Raw genomic sequence first — 15,094 nt, 5'->3', positions numbered from 1 at the left:
AAGGGGGGGGGGGGGCGGGGGGGGGGGGGGGGGGATCTGTGTAAAGACAAGATGGGCCATATGTCCTGGATGCTGCTGCCTGGCTGAATGGCAGCTCTTGCAGGTGGAGGTGGGTAGAGGATACCGATTTGTGCGTCTGAAAAGTGATGATAACAGAATCAGTTTGCAGTTACACGGCTCTCTGTATTAGTTGCAGACTGGGGCTGTTCTTACAGCTCCACTCAACTGACTTTGCATGGAGGTTTTTTTTTCCCACCCAGCTCTGGGAAGAAAAAGATAAAGCACTAATGTATGCACAAGACAGGATCCTTGAGCAGAGATCAGCCTTTCACATCAAAGAAAGATATAGGTACAGCTTTCCTTAAAGCTTTCAAGCTATAGGAATGCAAAACATGTCTTTCAATTGCCTGCAGGCTCAGGTAGATGCTTGAGAGGGTGTATGATGGAGGTAGGGAAATGAGCTAAGAGGAAGGAGACCTTGGTTTAATTTGTGAGTGTGAAAGGGCCATACAGGATTTCTTCCAGCTGAGGGTCTAGTTGGGGAAGGGGTGAATCTCCATGAGAAGAGGAGAAGGGAGCTGGATTTTTTTTAGCCCAATACCGCCTGGTGAAGGAGGAGCATCTGATGCTGTAGTGCTCTGCTCATCTCAGATTTTCTTAATCAAGTAAAAGCTGCTCGGGCACTAGCTGAAGTGTAAACGGTCTGCTCCTGATCAGTGGACTTCAACAGGAGCTGCACCAAGGACACTGGCAGGTGCAGGTTCAAGCTCTAACAGACCAGAAACCCAGCACATGGGACTGGCACAGGTGTTTTCTTTGCTGATCAGTGTAATTTGAAAGCACTCAGACAGAAGGTCCCTTGGCCTCCCAGCTAAGTGCACACAGAGAGAAGAAAGGGCAGAGCAGCTGGGATGTGATCAGTTCCTCCTGCTCTGGTTGATGAGGGATCTGTTGGATCTGGTGAGGATTACAGCGCGATAGCAGAAGCGCACAGCTCTGGCAATGACGCTGCAGGCACTGTCTGCAGCTTGCAGGACACCAGGTCACTTGTACGATTGAAAATGTCATCTCTTTGATTTTCTTCCTGCTTGTAACACCCAGGGAGCAACTTTATCATGCAGGAAAAAAATACCCCAGGAGCTAAAATTACAGGCCAGGGCTGCCTTGCTTTGGCACGCGGCAAGTCACTGTCTTGGAGAAGTTGCAATTACATGCTTGGCTTTGTTTCTTTCAAACAAACACCGTCTATGACAATTAAGAACAATGACTTTGTGTGGGGATGGGAGGAGTTAATTAAGGGAATTACAGCTTTTGGAGCTCGGAGAATCTGTGCATCTTATTATTAGAAAGCTGCTTTCATTTCACAGGTGCCCCGAATACTGTGCGTACAAAGACAATGCTAATATGCAAGCATCTCAAGAGTTTGGACACCGAGATAAGCCCCTTTCTCATTGCTGGCCCACCTATTTAGGTTACGCTTAGTTATAAAAGCGTCAGTGAAATTTTTTGTTCATGAAAACAGCTGAATTAGCAACTCTGGAGTCTGAGGCCAGTCTGCCAGGTTTCTGTGGATAGCAACAAATGATGAGAGAAAGCACAAAGGTATTCCCAACATCTCTCTTCTAAATTCCTGCAGCCAGTCATCATCAGTGCCATCTCAGGACACATGCAATTCTGCTCTTCCAAGAGGCAGTGCGTGGCTGGCTGTAGGCTTTCAAAGTGATGCCAGCCTGTCTGTCACTAAAAAGAATTAGTCTCTGTTAAACTGGCAAGGCCACTCTGGCCATGAAGTTGTTTCTGCCTGCTGCCTGAGACCTGCCGCTTGAGGGTGTTAAGTACCCCGGGCAAAGCGGGAACACAACAACCTTTTTGGACTCACGGTGTCCTGTGTTAGCCTCGAGGAACCCCTTGGAAAATGCCAGATCTTAGTTTTCACTTTCTTTTTCACTTCAAAAAAAAGAATATAGTGCAAGTCTGCTGTTGCAAACAACTCAGAAACAGCACAGCAGGTCAGAATGGTTTTAATACAATGGATTCCTACTTGAAATCTGTGTTCATCTTCTGAGCTATGTTAGCACACCTAACAATACTAAAATGACATGGTTTGCATGCTCTTCTTGTTGAGAATCACTGGAAGAGAGGCTATTTAGTCTTTTCCAGGACGTGGTCAGGCCCTGGGCTCTGAACCTTCACATCCAAAAGACCCAGGATGGGAATAGGAAGAGCAATACAAGGATGCGCTTGAGATGAATCAGCGGAGCTGCAGTAGTGGAAAAACTGAAGTTAGGGGAGTCAGGATTGAAGTGCACTGGCAGAGCATTATGTTAAATACTGAGGAGTTTCTATCAGAGACTTCGTCATTGTGGTTGACTTCACTAAGAGTTAAAATCCTTTCTTTTGGCATGAAAGCAAGTACTGATCACATGAATGACACGTTCTTAGGACGTGGGGAAATGTATGGGGAAAAACAGAAAGGCAATCTGTTCAAGACATCAGGAGCTGGAGTGAGTTTTAAATGGACCAAAATGTGACAACTGCAATCACCCCTTCAGTGGCAATAGAGATACACTCTTAAATTTCCACAGTTCAGAAGTTTAAGAAGAATTCATAAAAACTCTCACCTGTGGGGGGGTTTATGGGGTTAGTGTTTTAAAAACATATCTATCTGCAAAGCTAATAGCAGTATTTCTTGCTAATATTTCTATTCCTGATACAAAATCTGACAGAATAAAGATTAAGGGACTGCCTTCATCCATAGCATGCTTTCAGGTAAAGCCAACTGAGCTACATTTCTCACTGAAGCCCTCACACACATAAATTTCTAGGAGTGAAATAAATAATTCAGTCTGCATCCCCCGCTTCCCCATTTAAAAACAGACTGAATTTAGGTAAAAACCCTCTTTTAATTACAGTACAATCATCTTTCAACCAAGGCTTGCTGAGTAAATCATTCTTACAATGGAGGTGCTAATTGAAGGGCATTAGTTCCAGACCCACCTCAGGTGCAATTCAAAGCATTATGCCATAAAGACGGTTAGAAAGGACATAGCATGGTCCAGGTACCAGAGGCTCTTAACTCTTCCGTGTGTGGCTGGGATGAGTAACAGGCTGGCTGTCCCTTAGCAAATATCATGTACATTTGCATGTTTAGTCTGCAGCGTGAAAGAGAGGCACTCATTGCCCTGCAAAAGAAAGACTAGACCTTTAAAAAAAAATAGGAGTGGGAGGTCCCCTTAGTGTTTCAACAGTAGAATTACCTATCCTACCTACCCACTGATTCTGTCCTGCAAGCAGGTGAGCCTGACTTCCTTTTGCCCCAGGTTTCTAATTTGCGCAAGCCTTGATTTAACAGATTCAAGCAGACTAAGTGAGAGGTAAAACTAGCCCAGCGATAACTTGCTTTAATCCTTGCTATCTGCCAGTGCTGTTTCTCAAGATGTGTAATACTGGATATTGGAGAGAACATGCAGCTTTATAAAGTATTTGGTGTCTGCACCAGAACTGTCCGAGAAAGTAATTGGGTATAATTCCTGGCTGAGTATTTGTGTTCGTGAGACTGGAAAAGGCTGTTATACATGCCCTTCTGCAATGCTTGGTGACCCCTAACTTGCAAGAACAAGTTTTGCTCTGAAATGAGAGAGAGAGAGAGAAACATCTTTTCTGTTATTTGGAGTTGTCTTGCAGCAGGATCACTAGCAAAAGGCTGGAAAAGGAAGAGACCTATATAAGCCTTCGCATATATTTGTGGAGTGCTTGAAATTTAAGGGGAAAATAGAGAGGAAAGAGAATACAGGTATAAAAAAAAAATGAGGCGCATAAAGAGAAAAATGGAAAGATCAGGAAGCATACAACATGGACAATTATGCTAAGAGAGTTTGGGACAGACTTCTGAAGAGGGAAGGTGTTTTCACATGTGCCCTTACTGCTGTTGGTTTGGGCAGTCCATGTACCAGACCAGTTGGTACATGGACTGCCCAAATCTGAATTATTTAAATGAGGCAGTGCAAAGTGTGTTTTAAAAGACTTGGCAAATGACCATGCACGAAATCTGAGCAGGCTTTTCTGCAGTTGTGAGGGAAAGGAGGACCCTGAGTGTGAAATTCAGAAAGCATCTTTGCTAGCTGTACTTAGACAAGACCATGCAGAGCTCCTGAACAGATCAAATGGGTCCACTGGCTGTGAATCAAAATGCTGAGGGGGTGGTGTAAAAAGTGCTAAACTGCCCTAATTACACTCACCTGAAGTGGGCTAGGTCAGAGGAAGCCTCCTTTTCAGCTGCCATGGGAGGCACCTTCTGAGCCCTTTCCTGACCCAGCAACAAACAGGACCTGGCAGGGTTTCAAGGCTCTCCAAGTTGCACAATCTCAGCTGGTGTAAAACACCTGGTGAAGCTGAGGCCCCATGTTGAAGAGAGTTCATGGGGGGCCTCATATTGTGATCCCAAACAATCCTCCCCTGCCCCACCTTCTCTAAGGAAGTTCTGCCTCTAGCGCAGGAGTCACAGGATGGTTTGTTGCCTGACACCACACGTAGTTTTTATTAAATCAGTCACTTGCATATGAAGACCCTGGGAAGGAAAAGAGAACTGGCTACATCAGGCCCATGGGCCTGATGGTGCCCTCCTCTGTCCCTTCAGCTGCAGCTGTACCATGAGGACCTGCTTCCCAGCTCACAGGCACTGACACACTACGTCCTGCATCCCAGATGCTCTTCTGGAGGCGATTCATCAGTTCTGCTGACACATCCGCCTGTACTTAACTCCTTTGCAAGGGTTCTGGATTGCATTGCCTCTTGACTCTCAGTGTGGCAGAGGAAATTATACAAGAGATGTGATTGCAGATAGTGATAAGAGGGAATCATATGGTGGCTGCCGGTGTGATGATGGCTCTCAGAGCAAATGAATGGAGTGGCAGAAGGCACCTCTCCTCCTCACAGAGCCTGGCGCGAACACCTACTTCCGAACCAGCAGGCACTCAGAAACCAAACCACCCACTCGATGTTATCAAGTACTCCACGGGGAAGCTCTTATTTCAGCAGCTTTTTCTTGACACCAGAATTATAATAGCAGAAGCAGCAAGTACATGACCTTGATTTAAAGGGGGTAGTAGCTCATCTGGGCTTCAAGTTGCTAAATCTGCAGCTATGATGCTGCTGACTTTGGTTGAAGACACATCCGTGCATATAGTTGATTTGGTTCATAGTTTAAATGTGTGGACTCCTCGCTGTTGCATGTCAGCATCTGAGTAACCCTTTCTTCCTATTACCTCTGGGTGTCCAGGGGGCTGTCTCATCCTAGAGGACAAATGACTTGGCCTCGATGCTTTCATCCCCTATTAGCTTGACTATGGCAATCCAGTACACTAGAGTATAAAGTCATCAGCAGTTAGGAAATTCCAGTTACTACAGGAGGCTGCAGCATATCTGATCAGCAACCAAGGCTACCAGCAATGCATCAAATCTATTTTCTGCTCTCTACACTGGCTTTCTGGAGAATTTTAAATTTAGTGCTTTTCTTCAAGCTTATTTTGTTACATCCTGAGCCCAACCTGTGGAAAAGAACCCCTAACACCCCCAGAATGAAGGTTATCATCAGTGACTTCGCTCCCCTCCACAGTAAGACTGAAGGAGACAACACTCTCTTGGGGACTGATCTGAGATGACAACTCAAGGAATTAATGACCTTTGACTACATCACCATCAGGCCAGAAGCCAGATGCACTTCGAAAGGAGCCACGTGCCTAATATAAATATGCAAGGCCACAAAAAATCCTTTATCAAGGACGCTTCACTGATCGCACTTCTGGGGAAATGGAGAGAACAAACACATGGCAGCAGATATTAGCCATTTGTGCAGTGCTCTCCTGGAAGGTGCTCAACTCTACCATGAGGAGTTCAGAATTAAGGATCAAACAGCACACACCAATTACCAGAGTATTCCTATAAAGCGGCTCAAATCAGTCCAGATCTGCAAGTCAAAGACCAGCCTGAAGGGACTTAAAAAAAGAAAAAAGAAAGGAAGAAGAATCATCATGCACAATATCTGGCTTAATGTTATGCCTGAAATGCTGCCGTTTTAGTGCTTTCTGTGAATTGCTGCTTTTTGCACTGGTGTATAGCTGTGCTGCTGCAATTATCAGATAATGAGCCTGCACTGCTCCAGAGCTTGTCCTCCCAGCATTTCCCTGAACAGATTACAAGTCTGACAGGCTGATACACTTTTTGTGCCTTTTACCCCTCCAGATATCCAGACATCTCTGAAGTGGAAAGCCGCAGCTGCTAATCAGCACATAGCATTTGTGACTGCAGATGCAGAATCCACTCAGTTGAGGCTAAAATGGCTATTATTTTTGTTTCCCAGCCCTTCTACCTACTTTTTTTGTCTGCCTGCTGTTTAATGCCTTTCAGGGTGTAAGTCCTTAGGATCAGGGATTGCTGTTTAATTGACGTGTGTACACTGCCTGACATAATGGGGTCCCACTCAGGTGTATCACAATGTAAGTGATAAGCAACAGTGCCACCATTGGACAGTGGCCTCTGGGAAAGGAGTTGAGGGATACTATGTGCACTTGACATCACCAAGGGAATTTCCTTGAGGCATCAGACCATAATTATGCATGGTGGACTTGGGTCAGGAGGCTATAAGGATCAGGCCCTCAATTTCTAGCATTTCTGGTTTTTTGCCTCCTTTCTCTTGCAGATCACTCTGGGGCATCAACGATGACTCAGAGGGAACAGTATCACCTACCGTGCCACTAACATCACGACCCACACCACAAACAATTTCCAACATCTTCCATCCTGACCTGGTTTACGCCTGCTTAGCTTGGAAACTCTGATGAGTTCACAGCTGGAGGAGGCACGAATGCAGAGGCTAGCTGGCAGCGGTAACTGTTCATGGCATTTGATCTACAATTATGAATGGCAGTAGCACATTAGAGTAACACTGTCAAAACTCATCAACATTGCTGAGATGGTGTTATGGGCAGCAAAAAACTCATCTATGCAGTGTGTCACTGGAATCACTTTTTCTGTTTCATTAACATTTTTAATTGCCCTTAACAGCTGAATTTTCTTGTCACGTTGGCTTAAGGAAATAGAGAAGAAATTAAAACCCAAACGCAGCAATGGTATTAAAATATTGTAAATATTTCAGTGGAAGTGAGCAATATCCAAGAAATGAAAAGCTCCATTCTCTCTCCCTCTTAGAGTTTGCTCTTGAAATCCTTTTTCAGAGAAAATGCCCACCAGTTTCACCGGCAGCTCTGCCTGAGTAGGGACTGCGTGATTTGCACAAGTGTTTATAAGGTCAACATCCAGATACCTATATTTCGTATCACGCACACTTCATACCTATTTATTGTGCCTCTGGTCAAGCCTAGTCCTTCTGGATTTACTAGAACAGCCTAAGTTTCTAATGCAGTATTCCCTACCATTTAAGACATGGAGACATAATCTAGGAAGGGTGGCAGAGAGGATGCAAATGGCCATGCTTCAGGGATGACACAGGGGCATGTTGCCTCATACTAATACCCTGGTTGGGTGCTCAGAGAAGAGTCTGGATTGGGGCATGTATCAAGGCTTGTGCTTTTTTTCTTTCAAAATGATTAAAATAGCTTATTCTTTAGCAGGGGGAAGGTGGCAGAACAGCAGTCCTGGAGTCTGGTATCTTTCTTATCCACAGAATGGGAAGCAGCACTAGATATATGTATCTCTATCTATATAGATATATATATCCCTCAAATTCCAAATCATTCCCCTAACCTCCATCCAATGTGCATCCGCCCAGAGCTGCACGGCTCCAAGAGACACTCATGTTCTCATTCTCATTGATCTCTTGATGCATCATCTAGGGATACTAACAGTTTTACTGGTGGTGACTTCTGCAGTTTGCCATCATGTCCATATAGAGCAGGACTGAAACTACCAATTCACTCACTGAACAGGTTTAACTGAGGTCAGTGAATGCAGGATTTGGGCTCCACACACCCCTCAATCACTCTTGCTTCTTAACAAAGCCACAGAACTTACCACCTCGTGCTATCGGATTGCCCTTTGACACGTGGCTCAGGTTCTGTCTCTAGACAGGAAAAGTCTAACAAGAATCAATCTAGGCTCTGATGCAAAAACTGGGTCCGGGAGATGCTTGGCAATGCATCTTGGTTTAGGAGGAGAAAGCAGATGGTTGTTACAGGACAAAAGTTATCTAGAAAAGCTTCTTTAACTACAGTGACTCAGGTTAGCTGGACCACAGGATTAGATTGCTGATCATTAACTACAGGCAAAACACTTCTAAAAGGTGGGCAATTATCAAATGTAAAGCCAGGCAATTACATTCTGCCTCTCTAAATTCTCCCTGGATTCTCTTTCACTTCTGGTTCTATACTGCTGTGTAGTGTTGCTGGGTACTGCTAAACAGTTTCCAACCCTCACCCCAGAGGTGGCTGCAATTTGGTGGAAGGTGGAGCGTTTCAGATTCAGGTTCACAGATCTAACATCCTGCCAGTAGTGATTATGCAGAATAATTATGTGCCAATCTAAACAACTCTTGCACTCGGCAAGCAAAGTACTTCTGTGGAGGCTGGCAAAATGCCAGGGAGTCAGATTTAATTGACATGCTAGAGCGAGCCAGAAAATTAGTGCCCAATAGCAGCTGGTGTGTCCTAATGCTGTATCCATGTGAGCCACTGCTACCTACAAAACCGCCAAGCACACTTTCCAGAGACAATGAAGGCACCAAGTAGATGTCCTATATAACCCATTCTAAGTACACACCAGGCTGGTACCTGTAGCTGTGATGAGGTTTGTTTTATGGATTTTTTTCCCAAAGGTATAAAAGCAATTAAGTATCCCTTGCACTTAAAGGTGCATCATCTCTGTGCTAAAGAGAGGACAGGCGCTGGCTTATGAACTCTCTCCAGAGTCTCCACCTCCTGCAGAGCAAAAGCAAACAACAGATTATTTGTGCTTCTGTTTTCACTTGTATGAAAAATGCTTTCTTGGTTTTTCTTTGTCACAAGACTTTATGGCACTGCCAGGACCCCCTGCCTGAATCCAGAAGGGCCTGGGGCATTTAATCTACCCAGAGTGCTGTTCACTGAGCTCTCAGCTGACAACAGGATCACAAAGAGAGCAGTGGGCACTGAGAGACCTAGCCATTGTCTGTTTTTACAGCTGGCTGTGACATCTTACCTCCTTTAATGCTCTGCAAACATCACAGAGATGTGTCCCTCGCGGTCTGGCCAGCAACATGGCCCAGGCTGCTGAGGATTAAAAGGATAGGCTATTCCATTTCTTTCATTTAAAAGTTGCACAGGAAATGATGTTACTAACTTTGGTTGCTGTTGTACTAAACAGCTTCTAAGGAAATCTGGCTGCCCGGTATTTTCCTATTCTGTAACCTGACAAAGAGATAAGAGAACAAGGGGGGTGATGAATGTCACTATAGAAGGGCTTTCATTGTTGGGAGCCTTATCAGGTGGAAAACTACAGTGACAGTGTAAAAACCAATAGATAGGTGAGGTCAGCTGGGCCCAATTTTTGAGGGTCTGACAGGTCCCATTCACAAGTTAGTCCACAGCTGGCCTCACTTTGTGTCTTCAGGCCTCCTTATCAGATAGCTTCTTCTGCTGCCATCCTCAAGAGAGCTTGGCTCTGAAGCAGTCAGCAGCAGGTAGAAAGGGGAAGAAATGACAGGGGGGGGGGTAGGTTTTCCATAAAAATTAGTCTGGAGTGGTCTGCAGCTGTGTGTGTATTACATAGAGAAGCTCCAAATTAAATTTAAACACCTAGTGCTCACAAGCCAGGATTTCAGGGGGAAACTGGCAGCTCTGTGTCTGAGGGTGTGAAAATAGGGAAGGGTAATAAATTGTCACTTGTGCATATACCTGGAAAGCATGCTCACCAGCATGCCCCATCAGACCTGGAGCCCTCTTGAAACAACGCTGAAGTGCCACTGCTCTGAAATTCCTTTAATGAGTAGTTTTTTAACAAAATCTTTCTTAGCTCTCTGCAACCTCACCAAAACAGGGCTGTTTGTAACTCTTTCCATATTCTGCACTGACAAAATCTCTTGGGTAGGAACACAAGGACATTTTTAGCTCCTGATTGAGATGAGTTCTCTTTTCTAGCTATTTTTCCTTTTATCCTGTTAATTTCTGTGAGGCCCTGATTGTTACATCTGGGGTCAGTGGAAGAGACAACCTTTTACCATGGTAAATCCCTGGAGTACTTGATGAATCCACGTTTTATCTCCGGAATTAATTCTTTGCCGCAAGCTTCGGATGCACAATGAAAACACAGTTTAGCATGGCTTAGAGGAAAAGCTGGAATCATGCAGGTGCCAAATTGAGAGGCCTTTACAATATTGAATTGTTTGGTCTGTTTGCATCATCCAAAGAGCCTGTGTGAGTGAGGACCCAGACCTCTTTTGTATCTACATGTGCATTCACACTTAAGAGGCCAAGACAAGGCAGCCCTTATGAGGAGGGGTATGGAGGGTGAGATCCAGATTTCCTTATTAACTGTCATTGTCACAAACAATACACAGTTTTGGCAGCAGAGACGGGACCAAGTAAAAACGCTTTTATCTATTTCAAGAGGAAAAGGCAAAGCAATGCTGATATCTGGTATAGCACGCTCCACTTCTATTTTACCTTCTCCTGCTCAAGGATCTTTCAGGAAAATTAGATGCAAATATGCCAGAAAATCCCACTGCTACATCTCATTACAAGGACAAATACATTTCCCCTTTCAAACAGCAGCAACAACTCACTTGTGCATAGTGCTTTCCATTGTCAAAGTGCTCTACAACACTGCTTAAGCTTTACGATATCATACTGATGCAATTCTTATTGTACCCAGTTTTCTGATGGAAGTGACTTGTTCAAGGCTGCAGAGGGAATTTGTTCCAGTGTTGGGATTAGAAATGGTTGTTCTAATCAGTGGTCCAGGGGATAGGGCTCTGGGCTGCGGCTCAGGAGACCTGGGTTTTCAGCTACTGACCTGCTGGAGACTCACTCCCCTTCTAGTCTCTCTCGCTCTCCCCTTATATGTTTAGATGATAAGCTCTTTCAGAGCAGCAGCTCTCTTTCCATGTGCTCATACAGTGCCTGACACAATGGGGCCATTAGCTTGGTAAGGGATTTCTGCAGGCTGTGAGTCAGCACCATCAGCTTCTAGGGAGCAGCCATCTAGGTATCTTATGATGAGGAATATGACTAAGAGCATTCAGGTGTCATTGGGATGCATAGGAAAGCAGGCACTTCTAAGAACACTAGCTGCAGTTTGGTCCTTAAATTTTAAATAATTAGGTATACGCTATAGGTCCAATGTGGAAACTTATGTTTTTTTACATGGCTATATATACAGGAGGCTAAACTGTGAGGTCCTGTGTAATCTGTGATTCCTTTACAGGGTAGACTATGGAATGATATACGCATAGCCTTTCACCTTCAATAGTAGTAGCATTTCATGTACATACAGCCTCTCTTTCATGCCGTTAATTTCTAGACCTGCGGACATAAATCTGATCTAGTACCATGCTGGTAAGTTCATCTTAGGTCCCTGTTCCATCAGAATTGCCTAAAGAAACAGAAGAAAATGTCCTTTACTTCCAAGCCTGCCTGAAAAGGGTTTGCCTACATTCTGACTCTTAACTTAAAAACATTTCTTCAATATTCAACTGTTAATGTAAAAAATGTAATCTACAACATCCCACTTGAACAAACAGCAATCAGTTTAATACACTACAACTCAATTACTTTCTCAGTCTCAGTAGCAGGTGCTGTCAAATAAAGCTATTGAAGGAATCAGTCCCATTGTAAGTGCTGGGAAAGCTTTCATAACTGCATTTGCTGAGTGGGAGGGTGGGTTTTTTTAGTGTTCCTACTGATACAGTCAGCTAAGCGGGGCCCTACGAGAAGAAAGAGAAAGGAGATGGCTCTGGAACGAAGAACTGGAACAGGAGGGCAGACCATCGTAATCCAAAGAAACACAGGCTACATGCCTTGCGGTCTGGTTCTTGCTTATACTAAGGCCCCTTAATAGTTCATCCACTTCAAAATCCTTTTACACGGTCACTGCAGTGAGAATCAGGCCCCTTAGATTCCTGCCTCCTCCCCCATCCATTCTTAAACAAGAAAGTAACTGTTCCCAGTTCAAATGCTGGACCCCTGGGAAGAAGTGGTTCTCATCATGGATCAGTGGTGACTTAGTTTTAATATTTAAAGTTGCTGATAACAGCAGGAACATTCCCCATGAAGCATCTGTGCATGGTCAGTGCTTCATTCTTGATAATCTCCCACCCTGCTTTGTCCAAAGCCCTTCTGTCATCGTGATGATTCTGATCCACCTGTCGCACAGATGTGGCACCTACAGAAATTGTTGCTGGAGTGACGTGGGAGTCTCCTATTCTCATCAGGTGGGGAGAGGTGCCCCCCCACACCTCCATGCAGCTCTTCCAGCCTCACACCAATTTCTAGCCTGTATTTTGTTACTTAGTTTCTCAGCGGAGTCCCAGGTGCTTTGCACTTAGGATGCAAGAGAAATGGAAACAAGCAAGTGATTGACAGGCTCATTGCTGTGCCTACTCAACCTGATAGAAAGCAGGCAATTAAGGAGCCCATCATCATTCTTTTCTAAAGTAGTGAGAGCTTCATTTAAAAGTACTAACAACTTTTTTGATGTTTAATATACAGGAAGGCAGAGGATCAACTGGAGCCTTTTGCAGTCTCAGAACATACGACAAAGATCTCTGCAGCTACTTTCATGGGCTAAGTCTCTCCCAGGACAGACAGTCCTTCTGATTTACTGTGTTGCATTCATATATGCTTTATCACCTCCTCATACCCATACACGGCTCTCTTGAGTCAATTAATTTTAACGTGTCTACAGCTGAAGCTGACTACAGAACGCAAGTGTGATGAAGGGCGCTGCAACAGGCTGCAATGAACAACCTGCTCACTGAAATGAGCCACTCACACTGGTTGCAGGAAATATCTGTCAGCACAAAAGAAGCACTGTTAGTATAAAGAACTGGAACTGCAGCTCAGTCTTTTCTGCTAGAGTAGACCAAGGGCAGGTTTACATTAAATTAAACCTAGAGCTAGAGTAGACCAATGGTACAGACATGTCAGCTTTGGGTGTGAAAAGATCACACCACTCATTGACACACTATGGTAGCAAAACTCCTGATGTGGCTAAAGCTGCGTCTGCACAAGATACTTGTCATTTTCTTTGAACTGAGTTTACATTGTTTTGGGAAGCGGTATAACTATGCTGGCAGAAAAAATGTCAACATACAATGAATCTACACTAAAGATTTATGCTGACATAGCTACAGCAGTAGAAGCTCTGGAATGCAGACAATGTCCTGAGTGGCTAGCACTAGATCACCTGAGTTATGCTGGATTAATATTGTAATCTACTAGCCTTCCCCACTTGAGATCTATATCAGAATATGACTGGAGTTCCCAGCGACAATCGTTTCAAAGAAAGTCTCTAATCAAAAGTGCTAGCCAACTTTGCTCAGGGAATCTAGCAAAGATCCAAATCAGGATATTTTTGTAATCCAAATCCCATAGACTAGACCTAGGTAAGCACTTGAACACTTGCTCACTGGAGACTCATTTTATAGATTTTATATGCACGCAAACATCCAATCCTACTGGCAGTGAGTGGTCTGTCTTTCTATCTTATCAAGAAGTGATGGGTTTCTTTCAAGTATAAAATGTCGTGCCAGTACTACACTCTGTTCTACCGAAAACATCGCCATGTATTTTTGTAATAGCTTGCACACCAATCAATCTTAGGTTTCATGACATTTGTTGAGCCACCATTTGCTGAAGGTTTCCTTGATATGCCCCATAATACACACAGTCTTTCCGTTTCCTACAGGTTTGTGCCAGGAAGAACAGATCAGGAGAAGATGCCTACTTTATACTGCTATGGGTTTTTTTCAGGACTACTGTTTCTTTTCAGCACTTTGCAGTAAGGTTAGCCAAAGCTGCACTATTCTGGAAGCAGCAGCTCTTTTTGAGCTGACATGTACACCAGGATCCTTTATGTCATAGAGCATGAACACAGATGCGTAACAATAGAGGATTAGTGGTTAGCGGCTTTGGCACTGTACTGTCTCTTTAGCTTGAATGTTAACTGCTTTTTCTGTTTAAAAAAAAAAAAAAGTGGACGGGCTGCTGGGAGCCAGTCACAGCAGTGCCTGCAGGATCCCATCTGCCTCCGAAGCTCAGTAAGTACAAACTGACAGAAATAGAAATAAACAAGGAAAAGGAGAGCATCAGGACTGAGCTAACTAGACATGCCACACAGGTACCATCTCTCTCAGCCAAGTTCCTTTTACTGCCACCAGCACCTGTCATTTGTGCATGCAGTGATAATGCAAATTGCATGGGATGGGAGAGGGCCATGAATGCTGCTGCTTTTGAAAATGCTAATCAAGACATTGTGCCCCTTTCCCCTCAAGCACTATGATATTTAGACATTTCTAAAAGCCTCTGTTACCACAGTCCCCTCCGGGCTGTTCATACTTCGCTCTGCAATGCCTCTGTACATTACCAGTCCTGCATCGCTTGAGTAGTGGGATTGACACAGCTCAGTCCATATGAATTTAATGATGTGGTGACAGCTGATTTCACGTGCTGGTGCTTCTTAACATGTAAAAGTGGTCACACGCTTAAATGACCTTCTGGTTCCAAAGCAGTGGCATGAAACTACTCTATGCCAGCTTGTGGGTGTATTCAGAAGAGATTACAACTGGAGAAGTGACAGGGGAAACCGCCTGAGTTGGTCTTTCTAGCTCAGAGAAGCCACTTCCATTGGAAGGGGAGAAAATGAGTTAAATCATTACAGTAATGGTTGCAAGACTCATGAACATGAGCAAAGCAGCAGCGTTCTGCCTGATCATCTGCAGAGGAGTTTGCCGAGAGGAAAAGGCAGGTGTCTAAATCATTAGTTTGTTCATGGTATCTAAGCCAGATAGTTTTAAGTTACTGTATTATACATCTAACAAGAGCTTAACATTAGCATTGCTAAACAGCACTGGAGAATCTAGTCTCTGCCTCATTTACAGAGCAGAATT

General features: G+C 44.2%; 1 protein-coding gene across 2 annotated transcripts in view; it reads right to left on the bottom strand.

The window, feature by feature from the left end:
• The window catches only part of TMCO4 (transmembrane and coiled-coil domains 4), a 74,271-nt gene that overhangs the window by 8,647 nt on the left and 50,530 nt on the right, over positions 1-15,094 (bottom strand). The window lies entirely within an intron of this gene.

This window comes from Gavialis gangeticus, unplaced genomic scaffold (genome assembly GCF_001723915.1).
Source record: "Gavialis gangeticus isolate Ggan-Ray unplaced genomic scaffold, GavGan_comp1, whole genome shotgun sequence".
Lineage (NCBI taxonomy): Eukaryota > Metazoa > Chordata > Crocodylia > Gavialidae > Gavialis > Gavialis gangeticus.
This window is presented reverse-complemented; position numbering and strand designations above follow the sequence as displayed.